The sequence below is a fragment of the Natator depressus genome, chromosome 5, assembly GCF_965152275.1.
Source record: "Natator depressus isolate rNatDep1 chromosome 5, rNatDep2.hap1, whole genome shotgun sequence".
Taxonomy (NCBI): domain Eukaryota; kingdom Metazoa; phylum Chordata; order Testudines; family Cheloniidae; genus Natator; species Natator depressus.
Genome location: NC_134238.1, coordinates 73927581 through 73944094, shown reverse-complemented (window position 1 = coordinate 73944094; position 16514 = coordinate 73927581). Strand labels below are relative to the sequence as shown.

The 16514-nt window shown below is 46.5% G+C and overlaps 1 long non-coding RNA gene across 1 annotated transcript in view; it reads left to right on the top strand.

Moving 5' to 3' along the window:
- LOC141988195 (uncharacterized) overlaps positions 1 to 16514 on the top strand; it is a 90212-nt gene that overhangs the window by 10258 nt on the left and 63440 nt on the right. The window contains exon 2 of the long non-coding RNA XR_012639691.1: positions 1619 to 1764. This is a non-coding gene — a long non-coding RNA (uncharacterized LOC141988195). The remainder of the gene's footprint in view (positions 1 to 1618; positions 1765 to 16514) is intronic.

Sequence of the window (16514 nt, the reverse complement as noted above, 5' to 3'; positions counted from 1 at the left end):
CTTTCAAAGGTGCTGAGTGCCTGTAGCTCTCATTGACTACAGATGAAGTTGTGGATGCTCTGAAAGCGGGTCTTAGATATCAGAGCTTGGGTACCAAAAAATGGAGGCACCCAAACTAGGGGCTGTTGGGCTGGAATAAATGGGTGCAGAGAGTTGAATATGTTCACATGACCCTGTCACTGTACAACACTAAACAGTTAAACATGGTCCAGGGTTTTGAGCATAGAGCCTTCAACCTGCTTATTCCCAGGGCGCAAACACCCTTCATAAACTTTTAAACATTTTATTGAAAATACAGAGGGGGGGGCGGGAAGGAAAAACAGTTAAAGCATTTGAAATGTAAAATATTGAGTAAAAGCTTTCATTTTAACAATATCTCTTATTCCCTTTCCCTTGAACTATAGAGAGTTTTTATAAGGAACACTCCAAACCCATCAGACAATCTTTTAGATGGTAATAACTGTCCTTCCAGGGAAAAGAGAATAAGTTTAGTTGAGATGGTCTGGAAATGTTGTTGTTGTTTAAAGTCAGATCCCATTTCCTAGAAGACAAAACAAGACAAACATACGTAAAAGGGAAGTGAAAAAACCAGCAAAGATAGAAAATACTGCTTCTGTCTTTGGTGCTGACTTTCACTTGCAACCTCACTGCTAGAGAAACACAGGCCCACCACATGGTCTTATCAGCCATTCTGAGACCTGGAAAACTTGTACCTGCATAGGGCTGTTGAAGACATAGCTTTAGCTGCTTTTCTGGTCACAAGCTTACAGCAGTGTTGCAAAAGAGACAGCCTTGGCAAGTTAAGCTAGACTCTTATTAAACAGAAGACAAAAAAAGAGAGAGAGAGAAGAAATAAGGTGAGGAAGGAAAAAAACGCGAGGGAGAGGGTGACAGCAGCAACTCATCTCATATCCAGGTGGTGTTTGGGGTTTAGCTGGAGTTGATGACATCATCCAAGTCCTCACTCCCTGGCCTATCTGGTCAGGATGTCTTTCAGGATTAGGATGATGAAAGTCCAATAGTGTCATGGTGCATCCTGGGGTCCCAGAAGGTGGTGGTGGCAGCTATGATGGTGAAACTCACTCCTCTTGGTTCATCTGTCTGCATCCTTTTGATTCTCCTGCCTGCCCCAAGTCTCTTTTTAAAGTCCCCAGAAGTGTGTTATGAGTGGAGTAGCCCATCCTCTCATTATTTTGTCCACAAATTAGACCTAATTTCTGATGCACCAATTTTGGTTCATTAATTGCCAGTTCTATTCTCCTTGTTTACCATTCATGATCTCAAGAGAGTCCTTGGGCAATATCAGTAGATCTTTTTGTTTGGACTAATTCAGTCGGTCTTCTTTTTGTACCTTTCTCTACCAGAATTTATTGGTACAGGTTACTTTAACATTGTATTAACGTTCACCTGCCTTCCAACAACTGAGCTCACAGTTGGAGTAGGCTTGCTGGATCTTAATGATTACAACAGGCTATTCCTGAAAGTTTGAGCCAAAATTATTAGCTCCATCATACTTTTTTTTCTGTCTCAAAAATGAATAAATGCTTGACCTTTTAAAGGGGCCTAAGCTAAACTAGATTTTTTTTTCTCTTTCTCCCTTCCCCCATCCCGTGATAAGTTGTTTACTATTACAGGGTGTACCTGGCCTTTGCAGCTCCCTATAGGAGACTCCCGGTCCTACTATGTCCTGCGTCAGGAAGCAGGGAAGTGACAAGAAAGGAGCAGTGAAGGTGGATTCTCCAGGCCTGCCTAGAGAGACCTCAGGTAAGCAGCCAATCAGAGCTTACCCAAGGGATAAGGAAGGGTGCTCCTCTCTGGCCAAAGGAGCACGAGGGATAACCAGAGCTCAGGGGTGCTGAAACAGTTTTGATAGTGGGGGTGCTGAGAGCCATTAAACCAAAATTTAAACTCTGTGTATAATGGAAACCACTTCAAGCCAGGGCTTGTGGCAGCCCCGCCAGCACCCTGAGTTCCAGCACCTCTGCCAGAGCTTGTTTCTGGCTACATTTACTTAAGATGGGTGTGAAGGGAGAGAGAGAACCTAAGAACCTTGGCCCTAGGTAAGACTGAAGCTAAAAGGGGCCAGGTGGGCAGAGGCCCAGGGAAGAAGCAGCAATGAACTGAAATCAAGCAATGGTGTAGCTGCTGTTTATAGGATCCCTGGGTTGGAACCCAGAGTAGTTCCCCTACCAGCCACAGTGGCATAAACCCCAAGAAGGAAACAGGATTTATTTGAGAGCATGAACCAAGGTTTGAAGACCCTATTGAGGGCAATGGGATTGTTAATTTATTGGAATCTTTACTACCCCAGCAGGGTAGTGACTTTGCAGGAGGGCTAAGCCACAGAAGACCCACCGGGTTTAGCTAGCAACCTGCAAGAGATACTGGGGTGAGAAAAGAACTGCAGTACAACCCCCATCTGCTAGGAGGTACTCAAGAAATGAGTGCCCCCCTCACAGTCACCACACTAGATGTGTAAAGTCTTTAAGGGCAGAAGGTGTGAGGCAGGTTATTTAGAATCTCAGTGGGGCCGGAATCAAGGAAGGAAAAACTTTTTGCTACTTGAGAAAAATAATGTCATGGTTTCCTTCATCTCTCTGGCAAAAAAAGAGCAAATCAAGAATGTCTTAAGTGTTCTGCAGTTCTGTTGTAATTTAGTGCTTGCTGTTCACGCATGGAGAATCCTCTCACCACAGTGACTTTACTAGCACCCAATAGAGTTAATAAATAGCTTGTAAACACCTTCTTCAAAGCAGGGGTTTTGTCATGGTTGGATGGAATTCCACTTTACTGAGGTATCTGGAGACGGGCTAATTAGATGTCTGCCTTTTGGTAGCATGATATTAAGTCTTAAATTCTAGAACACCAGAAGTTTATGAAATTCAAGGCAACAGTCAATTAGACAAAGCAAAAACAGGTCAAGTTTGTTAGACTACATGAGTCAGGCAGTTGATTATACTGACAAAACACAGGACTGGATACTGTAACAGAGGGTTTGCTTTGTTAATTGATTAACTGCTGCCTCCTGCTCTATTGACCTTCACTAATTTGTTGTACTGTCTGTCATTCCTTATCTTCAGCTGAATGGGGAGGCTCATGCGTAAACATCAACAGCATTAAGGTCAGAGGGGACTTGATATGTCCTCTGTGGCTTGCTCATTTTAATCCTGTGCAGAGTCAGGCTGCAAGCTCTCTGGCTGCTTTATTCCACAAATCTGTCTGAAAAGCTGCAGTCTTTGTCACAGTCTCTATTTTAAGCATAGTAAAATGCCATTGAAAATTATTTTGGATCGTATGGTCTGGATCATATTCTTACCTCAAAAGCCTGTGTCACAGAGAAACAGAGAGGCTAGCTGGTGTGTCTTCTTTGCCAGATATTCAGTTTGGTCTTTCGTGTCACACACAAAGCTAGTCAGAGCTTCAGAGCAGATTTACTTTTTGGTTTTGCTCTCTGTGAACTTATACAGTGTAGTAAAGGATTTATCTTATTTTTCTGATGAGTGCAACCTACAGTCAGTATGGAGGCTCAGATTGGGAGAAAACCTTCCACATTTTTGCTTGTAAAGCATATAAAAACACTCTATACACAATTTGTTTTTTCCCAGTGCTTTGATGCTGCTACCATAAGGTGGAAGAGTATTCCAGGCGTCAACATGAACATGAGCAAGCCAAGCATCCTGCATTTTGAGAACTCAGTTGTGGCCAGAGCTAGCTGTTGTTTTGGAAGTGAAATTAGATATACGTACTCTGTCAAAAAGTTCATAGGATCATAGAAATTACTGATAGAAGAATCTACTGGTGTTGGTTAATCTCTGTCACTGGAGGATTGTTTCTAACAGTGAAGTTACTACTTTGTCCACTTTGAAATGACTGAAGTGATGAAGTTTTCACAGCTTCACTTGAGAATCTTCCCACAGTCTAATAGATTTGACCACTGAATACTTGTCCTAATATTCAGTTTAAATTTCCTGGGCTTAATTTCATAACATGACTCCTAGAGTGACCTCATGGACTACAACAAACAATTCTTCTCTTTCCTTGGTGTTTCTGTCCTTCCAGTATTTGTACCCAGTTCTCTTACTTGCCCTGAATTTACATTTGGCTAAGTTTTTTATACATATATAGTTCTTCCAAGTGTTCTTCATAAATCAGTTCCTCTAGCCTTTTATTGCTGCTGTTGCCTTTCTCTCATCTCTCTCCAATTTGTCTGAAATTTTCTCAAAGATGCCCAGACAAGTACCCAGGAGTGTAGGTACTGTCACTTTAATACCAAATAGTGAATGACTATGGCCTCTCTGCTCCATCATGTGATCCTTCTTCTCATGCAGGCTCCAAAACACACTTTCTCGCTTTGCTGCCATACCATATCCTAGTTTGTTCATACGCGACGAGTTATATGGGCCCGTGGTGCCCATGCTCCACCAATACTTAGGAACGTGGGCCTGGCTCCACCAATGTTTGGGCTTACTGCACTTTGGGGGGCCCCGCACTTCAGGGGGATGTGGTGTCCTGGGAGGTTAGCGAGTGACCTGGCCCCAGCCTGCCCCAACCCGTCGGCTCCTGGTGTCACTCAGGGGAGGGGGCCGAAGCCGGAAAGAGGTATCACTGGGGGAAAGGGTGGAATGGGGGAGGGGACAGAGGAGGGACGGTCTGGGGATGGGTCGCTTGCTGCTGCCGGTGCCAGGCCCCCTGCTAAACTTCCAGGCCACCCTGGACCCCGCGTCCCCTTGAAGCACAGGGCCCCCCAAAGCATGGGGCCCTGGGTGGTTGCTCTAGTCCGTCCTATGGATGGAACGGCTCTGCCTGGACCCGTTCTGGGCACCACCAAAATTATACAAACCTGGCATCCATAAATTTGTGGGCCAATTTTCACCATCAAGTCTTAATACTTGTCATTGAATATTGTATTTCAGATTATTTCCAATCCAGTCTAGCCTGCTGTTTTCAAGTATGAATCTAATTTTTGCTTTTCCTGCCAATATTTCTAACCACTTTCAATCCCCTTCTATCATTTCTCTGTCCTCCCTAGCGTTTACAACACCTACAGGTATAGTATCAGTGAATGTAATTAACACACCATTTAACCCCTATTCTAGGTCATTAAGGAGGATAGAAATATTTGTGTGTACTTTGCATAGTCTAATAAGAGGAAAAAAATACAAAAATGCAGGGAGAAAATTTGTTACTGATCTGATTTTTAAGCACTTAGCATAGAGAACTCTACTTTTCTTTGTTTATTCTTCCAGTCTTTAATGTATAAAAAGATGGTGTGTGGAATTAATGAACATCCAGCGGAGTTTACTTTAACAATTAGAAGCCAATGAAATCCTTTTCTATTGACAATTACCCACCACCACCTCCCTTCAGCCTCGCTGTGTAACAAAGATCTTAAGATACCAATGACTTTAACTCATACTGAATCCTGGAAACTACTCAAATGAATTCTGTGCATCCTGACGACTAACTAGAAGAAACAGCATGGTGAATTTTCAAGTGCAGTTCTTTGGCTCTTGCAAAGCAACTTCATTTCTGAAGCCAGTCAAGCTGAGACAAGAAAGTTATTGCCTCCAGCCTTAGAACTTTGATCTTGCTTTGACTGATGTTGTATAGCTATGAAGTCTTCAAGGTCATAGGACATAAATTCTGAACAGTCTTACCTAAAGATCTGGATGATGAGCCAGTAAAATAAGCTGTGTATATATTGAATCCTGCAACTCTGTTACACTGTATTTTCCTTAATTCATGCCACCTATATATCCCTTACAGTGATTTCTGGAAGAGAACAATACTATTTATGGGTAATGTCAGGGTCTAATGCTAATATTTCCATTGTTTTTGACAAAGCACCACTACTGCCTAGTAGGGTAGTGTAGATGAAACACAAGAAGCTAATGGAATGAGAAACTGATTTTAAGGTTAACCAGGCTAGGGAATCTTTAGCTCCGGCTGACGTCAGAATGATGACAATACATCTTCTTGGAAGGTTGCGGTAAAATATTGCACTCCCAGGGAGAATTTGTACATTATAAGAGTTTAGAGAAACTGAGCCTCCAACAGTTTGCTGTGGAGTAAGGAGACTGGTGTGAGATCAGCCATACCAGGCTTTATTCTCTTATTTTTGTGCACCATGTGTAGTTAGAAGGGGGAAAAAATCTTGTGAATTTTGCACGCTAGCAATGATCTGCATCAGGGGTGGATTTACCATGAAACACACAGTGCCCTGGCACAGTGTCCCCCAACAACCAGGGGCCCCAGGGCTGGGCACTCGGGCAGCTCAACACCGGCACATCCCCTGTGGAGGGGGGAGCTGCTCCATGGGAGGAGGGCTGCAGGGGTAGAAGCTGTGGGGAGCAGGAGAGCAGGGAGGGTGGCTCACCTGCAGCCTCAGGGGAGCAGGCGAGAGGTGCAGATGACGGGAGTGCTGTGATCAAGGCCGGAGGACTCAGGAGGATCACAGGTCAGCCATCCAGCCAGCTGGAGAGAAGTGCTGCTTCTCTCTGGCTGTGTGGCTGCCCCTGCTCCTCCTGAGTCCTCCAGCCTGTGCTCGCAGGCCAGATTCAGAAAGGGGGCGGGGCTTTAGGGGCTGAAGCCCAGGTCTCCAGGGCCCACTTAGCCCTGAGTTGCAGCCCCTAAAGCCCTTGCATTCCGGCCCTGCCTGGCGGGAGGCGGGAGGCTCCGAGAATGGCGGCCAATGGGAGCTGCGGGGGGGTGGTGACTGCAGGGCAAGCACAGGGCCTCACAGAGCCACCTAAACTCCCTGCACTCTGCGCACCAAACGGGGTCTTCCCTAGGTAAGTGCTCTGCACCCCAACACGCTGCCCCAACCCTGAGCCCTCTCCCGCACCCTAACTTCTGGCCAGCCCCTCCAACCCCCACCCACTCCCGACCCTGCGCCCCAACCCTGAGCCTCCTCCCACACCATAACTCCCATCCAGACCCTCCACCCCCAGCCCACTCCCGCACTCTAACGTCCTCCCAGACCCTGCACCCCCAGCCCTGAGCCCCAGGAGGAGAATGCAGAAAAAAAAAGAAAAACGGGCAGTGGGGGGAAGATAAGAGAGAATGCTTCCCCCATGCGGGGGGGGGGGAATGAAGCTGAGCACAGGGCCCCACTAACTCTAAATCTGCCACTGATCTGCATATAAATAACATGCATGTTTCTTGGATTTCATTTTCATAAAACTGCTGAAAGGCTTTTCCCCTGCTTCGGTGACATACCTCAGTGGAGTGCAGGCAAAGAGCAGGAGAAAATGAAGGCAAGGTCAGCCCTAAAAATGAAAAAGGATTCTCAGTTTCAATAGATTCTTTATGTTCAATCAAAAGGAAAGCCTTAACAGCTTTCTTCCATCCAACAATGCCTCATCTCAGTGCTATGTGAATGGCTGCAGTATGCAGGGCGGGGTGGGGTGGGCGGGAGGTGGGTTAATTAAAATTTGCCAAACCCTCAAGATTCAATCCAAGGCTGGTGACTTAAACTGGGGGGAGTTTTAAATGAAAATTGATTTACAACTTACAAGAAAATTATCATACCACCCTAAACTTCACGAATATGTAAGAGATTTAGGGAGGTGTAACACTGGGAAGTGTTGTACATTACTAATGTATTTATATGAAACATTTAATCAGGAATGATTCCAAACCAGTTTGCAAATTGCTGTACTTTGTGTGTGTGTGTGTGTGTATTATGTTTGTAGGCCTATGTTTTCAAAAGTGCCTAATGATATTTAGTCCCCAACTTGAAATATTTTAAGAGTGGTTTTCAGAGGGTGGGTGCTTATCACTTTCTGAAACTCAGGTCCCATGGAAAGCTGGAACCAAAAGTGGAAGCATCCACAATTGCTAGTCCATGCTAGGAGTGCATGTGTGTAATTTTCTCTATAAAATTGTGCATCTGTGTATACATTGCCTTGCTTCAGATAACTAGTCTGCATGCTGAATAGTTTCCTAAGCAAGAACAGACCAGTTGTCTGAATAAAACAGGTGACGCTGTCTGATCTAATCAACATCTGCAGTTGGAGTGGCACATATTTATAACAGCTGGTAGGAGAGGAAGGGGAGTAGAAACAGGGTTGACTACTAAGGACAACTCTCTTATGGAAGCCAGTCAGCCATACTGGAGGGAGCTATTTAGCAGCAGCCAAGGGGAGACAGAGAGTAAAGCTTGTGGGCAGTGAGGGCCTTGCAGAGAGATTGGGTTCAAGGGTGGGGAGGAAAGAGTCTTGAGGGAGGCAATCTGGTGTGAAAGAAAGAACTTGACAGAATGGCGGACTGTATGGAAGACCAAATAGCAAACCTTGGTCCTCCTAGGAGGATTAGTTGTTAAAATTATTTGACCCATGTACATATACTGCATTTGTGAATGTGTATGCTCTGTTGATGCCCAAAGTGATCAGTGCAGTGAGAATCTACATTGTGCCAAAGCAAAGAACTTGGAAAAAAGAGCCATGGTAAATTCAAGGGTCACCAGTTCAGAGAATTATAGGTATAAGGAAACAGGCTAGAATTTTCCAAGAACCTAGTCCCGTTAGCAAAGGAGGATGAAGTGTTTCTGCTTGGTAAATGCAGGGGTAAGCTGCATGCATAGTGCTTGTAGAAAGTGGAGGGATTTTTGTGTGCTGCCAGATACACAAAACACAGATAGGCAACGGTAATTTCCAACAGTTTGTTTGTCTGTAATCAGGTTGCAACTTTATTATTAGATGTCAGGAACTACTCGGAAGATAAAAGTATGCAGTGCAGGTAAACCATGTTCATTCAGTAACTTCCCTGGGGGCTTCCACCAGTCCCTCCCACTTTTTCCACCCAGGTCCCCAGCTGGGACCTTACCATCCTCCCTCCCCTTTTTAGGAGGGTTAAGGTGGGCTATAAGAAAGGGGGGTTGATGCCCTACTTACCAATCATAGGAGCCCCAATCATCTCCCCCCCCACCTCCCCCCCTTGGTTTCATTCCTTTAACTAACACCTTCTTTTTAAGTCCTTTTCCAAGCCATTTATCCGGTCACTGTATACCTTTTCCTCTGGAGTACCTGCACTGGACATCTGCCACAAGGAGGCACCAGCCATTAGCTTGGCTGCCTCCTCCCCAAACGCAATTGGGTTCCCAGACATCTTCCAATGCCCTCTTTTATATCAGCCAAAAACAAGTCTGAGACGTGAACCCTATCCTCCTGAAATAACTCTGATGCCCCATATACTATGCCAAGATGTGAAATTACTGCCCTTCCTATGGTCCCAAGAAATTTGGCCACCTCCATGTTCACATATCTCCTTGCCTTGTCCACCCTGGGGGGCCTCATGGCTCCCCATCAGACCCTGCTGTGAAGTATCTCTGACAGTACAATTTTAACTCGTGGAAAAAGTTCAAGGATCAGCCTCAAGTCCCTCCTTGTTCTAAACATTAGTTCCACCCCTTTACACGTTCCTAAATCATTTTTCCCCAAGGTGTACTACAGTTATATCTGGTGGATGCTGATGGGTCCCCATAGCATTCAGCAGTGGTATCAGCTGATCCCATAACATGCTCCTCTTTCCATGCCAGCTCAGTATTGTTTCACCACCGAACCCCAGTTGTGAACCCTCAGACAACTTGGACGCACTCCTATGCGCTCAAAAGACAATACTGTGCCTGCAGATCCACACCACTGTCTGCATGGCTGGTCATTCAATATCTGGAATGAGGTTACAACAAATTAATGTGACTTACAATGTTATACCAATAAAATAAAAACCAGCAGGATCTTATAAAAGGGAAAAAGGCAAAATACCACATTTATTGTGAATACAGAAATAATCATACTAAGCAGTTAGTTATAGCTATAACATTCCATTCAATCTCATACACACACACACAGAGAGAGAGAGAGGTTCTGCAAGGTTGTTATCATAGTTACCAGCCTTAGAGTTGCTCATGCCAAGCCACTGGCCAGGTGGCCTGGACATGAGGAGGGAGCAGGGCCTTGTCAGATGCTCATCTGATGCTCCTGGAAGTTGGTTTGCAGAATCAGACCCCAAAGTTCTCACTTTCTAGAGTCCATTTTTATAGGAATTTCTTCCTATGCCAGTCTATGGGAATTGCTTCATCATGCTGTTGCTGAATCAATCAGCAGATAGCACATTCCTGACGGCTCCGTGCTGCTAGATGTTATCTTGTTCTTTGGTTCTCCCATACTTGAGGCTCTTGGGTGGATTCCAGTCTGCCCTCCTGGGGTCCTCTGGTTATTTCCACTTGACGCCTTCTTCAGCCAATGGACATTGGATTCTTAGGCTGGCACCTCCCTGATCATTCAGTTATTATCTACACCAAGCATCCATCCACATACATCCTCTCTCTCTATTTTAATCACAATTGTTAATACAACAAAAGGGCGGGGAGTCTCTGGGTGCTGTTTCTGTTGTTACAGAGTATTGCTTTGAGTCTCTCTCTGTGTGAATTGCTTTGAGAACAGACTCTGTCTTAGAATGTACTAACGCAATTAGCAGCTTGCAAGTTTCACACATAGAGGGAGAGAAACAGTACCAAAAACCAAGAGACCTCTTAATTAGTAATACCCTGGAATTTAAACTATGGGGAATCAAACTCATTTGTGATTTTAATACAGAACTTCTTTAATATGATCGAACAACAACCTGAGGTCTCACATACGTTTGGTACACTTTCTAATGCCAACGCCCGATTGCCTGAATTGCCTCTGCTCCCATACCTAGCTCTGCTGCTGCTGCCCTGATTCTGAATGAGTGGGAACCAAATTTGTGGGCTAGCAGCCCTAAACTTGTCAGTTCCCATCTCAATACCATAATGAATTGATATGTTGTGAGGGGACTCTGGTCACCGTGCATAAAAAGGGGCCCTTCCCCCACCCCAACCATATCTCCACATAGGCCATCAAAGCCTGGGGCAGACTCCAGGCTCACTGCCCTCCCGTAGGATAACAGATTCACTCCAGCCTACTTGATCCTTCTTTGAACTTCACAAGTGTAATATCACTGAATGCATCACCCAGTTCTAAAGCTCTTCCTGTAGAGTCCCTACCGGACCGAGGTATTAGCTTGCTGATCCTGAAAGCACCAAACAATGCTATCAACAACACTGCCCTGAACAAGGCTGCCTCCTGTGCACTATGACATATGGTACCAGTGATCTGCACAAGATCCCTGAGCATGTAAACTGTGATGGGATGACGTGAATCTTCCCTGGGGCCACTGGTATGCAACCACCCCAGCAAAAACCTTCAAGCTAAAAACCACTGCAAGGATCAAGATAACCATTTAGCCTACTGACGAATGTAATGGCAGAAAGGTGATTCGAGATTGTTGAGGGCGCCAGGTGATGGGTTGCCAACGGCACCATGTACCACAGCACCTGTTCCTCTGTAATGGACCATATTGTTGTCTGGCCTTCCCAGTTCTGAAATTCCATGAAATCATTAACTTTTCTCATAGCTCTGCTATATGCGAGGAGCAACTGATCTCTGCACCACAGTGACCGCCATCCATAGCACTAGCAGCATCTGCCTGGGTGCCTGGATGGCTCCTGGTGCCAGCTCCAGAAATCTGTGCAGCTGAACATGAGACAAGGCCTATGCTATGCCATTATCAACTCCAGTGAGGTGATTAAATAATCTGCATTTTCTGAAGCCTTCTTGGGGGCCAAGCCTCGGAGGGGAAAAATCCCCACAAGTTCTCCACAGGCAACTGCTTGAATGGCCCTGTCATTCTACCCTCAATTCATTCCTGTGGAATCATTGTCCTGACAATATAGCCAAACCCAGCCCCTGACTTTAATTATTTAATTATTTATTTTTATTTTAAACATAAAATGGATCAGAAACCCCCATTTAACCCTGCCCTCCAAATCTGCCCCATTGGCTTAGCTGGGGTAGTCCCACAAGAGCACCTTAAACACCTCCAGCTTAACTGGAAACTGTGCCTTTGCCTATTTCTCTGCTTTCAACACACCCCCTGCGCCTGCTTATATTCTGTCCCCCATGCCCCATTCCTGCCAAGCCAAACCTGCAAGTGGCATTTTCTCTGCCCTTCATCCTGTTTCCCCCTTGGGACCTCCCCTCACCATTCTGGCATGAATGTACTGTATGAGCCGCCAACACATACTTTGCAAGCATGCCTGAACTTACAGATGCTGCAAAAACAACCACTATCATTAAATGCCTAGCAAATATGGAACCCAGGCCCCTGCCGGGCTTGCCGCTGAATGAACAGGCCACTATCCATGTGGGCACCAGGTCACCATATGTCGTGGTTGGAATGGCAGACGCCACGATGTGGTATGTCCCACTGAATCCCAGTTTGTTTTGCCTCCCTCAATCTAACCTGCTCATCATAATAAACCAAGACATGCCCTTGAATGTATTATATGCCCTTCTGATTATATCCATATATCTAAACAAGGCTGAGCTTCTCTGTGGGTAAGCTTCAGCTATAACACCTGCATCGATAAGGAAGGCAGCCTCGCAATTTTCCCTCATTCTATGGACCCTTGGCTGCTTGGGCATTTCTCTGTTCTGTTTACTCAATCGCTAATTACTGACCACCATCATCTCCCTGTGCAACAGTGATAATATTGCCATGTATTCTTCGAGAGATGTCCCTGTGGGTGCTCCACTCCAGGTGTTGATGCATCCCTGTGCCTTCGCTCAGAGATTTTTACAGCAGTACTCATACTGGTCACGCACACGCAGAGCTTGCCCCCCCGCTCTGAGTGTACCTTAATAGTATGTGTGCGCGACCGGTCTCCTCAGTTCCTTCTCTACTGTCCCGGCCTGAGAAGGAGCTCAACAGACTCGTTAGATCATTTCTTCTCTCCTTGTTCAACTTGTTTTCCCTCTTAGTTTAGCTTACCAGCAATAGTTAGGTACCCTTTTTCCTTCTCTTCTCTTTTAAAAAAAAAAAAACAAACAAAAATAAAACATTTTTGTTCCTGTCAGCGCAGCCGCTTCCGACATGCCTGGCTCTCCAGGTTCTAAGTGCTGCTCTCACTGTAATGATGCCATCTCTCTTTCAGATGGCCATTCTAAGTGTATTAAATGTTTGGGGGAGTCCCACATCCTCCCCAGAATGTGCCCACTGCAGCAAGTCAAAATCTAGGGCATGCAAAGACAGGGAGCTACGGCTAAAACTGCTCCTGCTGCAAAAATCTCTCAGACCAGCCTCAGACCCGGGCTCTGACTCTGCTGTACGCCGCGGCCCCCCTGCTTCAAAGAGACAAAAGAAAACTTAAAAAAAAAAATCAGTCTCTCTCACCCACAAAGGGTATTCTCAGGGACAGGCCTTCTCCAGGTACTGCTTCTCTCCCTGCGCTCCCCTGGCTGAGTACCTTTGATGCACCGGGCTCCTCCGACGCCACGCGAAACCCGCCTGTGACCGCGGCGGTCACACTAACCTCCGGTGCTGAGGCTTCAGGCTTTCAGTTGCCTGCCTCTCACACGGCACCATTCGGCACCGCAGTGGAAGCGGTGCTGATGCATACCAGCCTGCCTGACCCCCCATAGGCTCCTCTCACTCTCCCGGCACCATCAGCCTTTGAACTAGCCGGAAGTGACAGAACACTTGGGACACAGGTGCAGAGGAATCCCTCCTCACAACAAATTTCTCTCGCTCAGCCCTCCCCTCACAGAGGCACTGCGGCACTGCAATTCACACACTCAAGGGACCTCCTGGAGTTACCTATCTTTCAGTCACACCTGCTTCTCTCCAGCAAGGTCTGCACAGCTTTCCTCCAGTGATGGGGAATCTGGGCTGCAGGGAGAATTTTCACCTTATCAGATCTCCCGTCCACAGACCCAAGTCAAGAGTGGTCATAGAAAAGTGCCTCATCCTACTTCGAGGGTCCTGCCCCATGGTGCGTGAACCCCTAGATGGCATCACCCATGCCCGTCCCACCACAGTGGCAATATTGGGCTCCATGGGCTCCTTATACTCAGGACCACACTCATTATACCAATGCAGCCAGGTGTGAGACCTGCTCAGTACCACAGCTGACGACCCTGCCACGGACTCCAGACACCAGACAGCCCTGTCACAACCGCAAGAGCAAGCACGGCCTGCCTCTAACCCGGTAGAACCAGTTGTTCCGCCTGATGAAGCATTGCTTTCTCCTCCTCCGACGTCTTCGGACGACTTCTCAAAATTTCAAGACCTGTTTAAAAGAGCTGCCAATGAGCTATGAATTAACCTGGAGGAAGTTCCTGAACAGCAGCATGAGCTAACTGACATCCTGCAACCCTCTTCTTCTAGAATTGCATTACCTATCAACGCAGCCCTTTTAGAACCTGCCAAGGCCGTTTGGCAAACCCCAGCTGCAAGCCTGCCTTCCTGTAAGAGAGCGGATCGAAAGCACTTTATTCCTTCCAAGGGCTCAGAATTCCTTTTTACTCACCCAGCGCCAAACTTGCTGGTAGTAGATGCAGTTAACCAAAAGAACAAACAGCAATTTCCCCGATCCACCCCTTCCAACAAGGATAGTAAGCGATTAGATCTGCTCGGACGTAAGGTATACGCTGCTTCCACATTGCAGTTTCGCATTGCTAATTTATTCAGCCATTCTAGCAAAGTGCAACCACAAAAATTACAATAAATTCATGGACTTTATTGATCACATTCCAGAAGAAAAGAAACAGCAATTTACAGCCATAGTTTCCGAGGGACAAATCATCTCCCACACTGCTCTTCAAGCTGCCCTTGATGTGGCAAATACTGTGGCACGGTCCACTGCCACAGCAGTCATGATGCGCCGAGGGTCATGGCTCTCATCCTCTTCCTTTCCCTGGGAGGTCCAGAGTACCATTGAGGATCTCCCCTTCGACGGTGACAAACTGTTCGCCTTCACCACAAATGATGTACTCCGCTCCATGAAGGACTCCAGGGCAACTCTCCAGTCTCTAGGAATTCAAATCCCTATGACCACGCTACCCCACATACACCCAGCAATTCCATAGATCTCACGAGCAACAGTGACAACAGCAACGCCGCTGTCCCAACTCCTTGGCAGTGTCTCAACCCTCTCCGACCAATAAGCAAATTTGAAGCCTTGGTCGAGGGTATAGAAAACAATATTCCCACTTCAGCGCTTACACCCCTGCCCCTATTTTTGGTCACTGCCTACGCCCGTTCTCCCATCAATGGTGCAATATTACCACTGACAAGTGGGCTTTAGAGGTCATCACAGTTGACTATTCTATCCCTTTCCTCTCCCAGCCTCCCACCCGCCCACCCTCCTCGTCCCTCTTCAGGGACCCCTCTCACGAGCAACTGCTCCTCCAAGCTGTACAACATCTCCCGCAATTGGGGGCAGTGGAAATCATGCCTGAACAACACAGAGGGAAATATTTCTACTCCCATTACTTCTTAACAGAAAAGAAAACCAGGGGATGGCAACAAACAAATTTATCAAAAAGCAAAAGTTCAAAATGGTTACCCTAACCACCATAATCCCAGTGCTGGAGCAGGGCAATTGTTGTTCAGCCCTCAACCTACAGGACGCTTATTTTCATGTTACTATTCACCCAGCCCACAGATGTTTTCTTCGTTTTACATTTGGTTCGACACATTTTCAATGCAGAGTGTTGCCCTTTGGCCTATCTACCGCCCCCCAAGTTTTCTCCAAACTCCTAGCTGTGGTTACTGCCCACCTCAGGAAACAGGGGGTTATAATATTTCCCTACCTCGACAATTGTCTCCTCAAAGCCTCAACACTTGACGAAGCTCTTCGATCCACATAGCTTACCATCGCTTGCTTTCTTTGCCTTGGCCTGCAAATAAACAAAAACAAATCCACCTTATCTCTACCCAACAACTGGAGTTCAGAGGCACACACCTCAATTCCCGAACAGGAATAGCATCTCTCCCGCTCGATCGTTTCAACACCATAAAACTCCTGGTTACAACAGTCCCCAGCTCACTGCACGAGACTGCAAGTATTAGGCAACATGGCCTCGTGTACTTTCATGGTCAAAAATGCACGCCTATACAAGAGGTGCTTCCAAGCTTGGTTGGCCACAGTTTACAGATGGAACATACACACTCTAACCAAGCCTCTATCCATAGCCATCAGAGTCAAAGACTCCCTCCGATGGTGGACAGTTCCCTCCAGCTTCTGCTCAGGAGTCCCTTTTCTCCAGGATTCCCCATCACTCGTAATGACTACCGATGCATCCCTCACGGGATGGGGAGCGCACATGTCCCCCCACACAGCCCAGGGGCTATGGTCTTCCACTGAAGCCTCCCTACACATAAACGTCCTAGAACTGCGAGCCGTACGCAATACCTGCTGTCACTTCCTCCCATTTATTCAAAACCAACATGTTCAGATAACGACAGACAACATCGCACGCATGTTCTATGTCAACAGGCAGGGAGGGGCTCGATCTCTCTCGCTTTGCACAGAAGCCATGAAGCTCTGGAACCGGTGCCTCACAAATGACATCTGGATATCAGCCACCTATCTTCCCGGGGCCCTGAATACCACCGCGGACGAACTAAGCAGACGTTTTCCCTGGGAT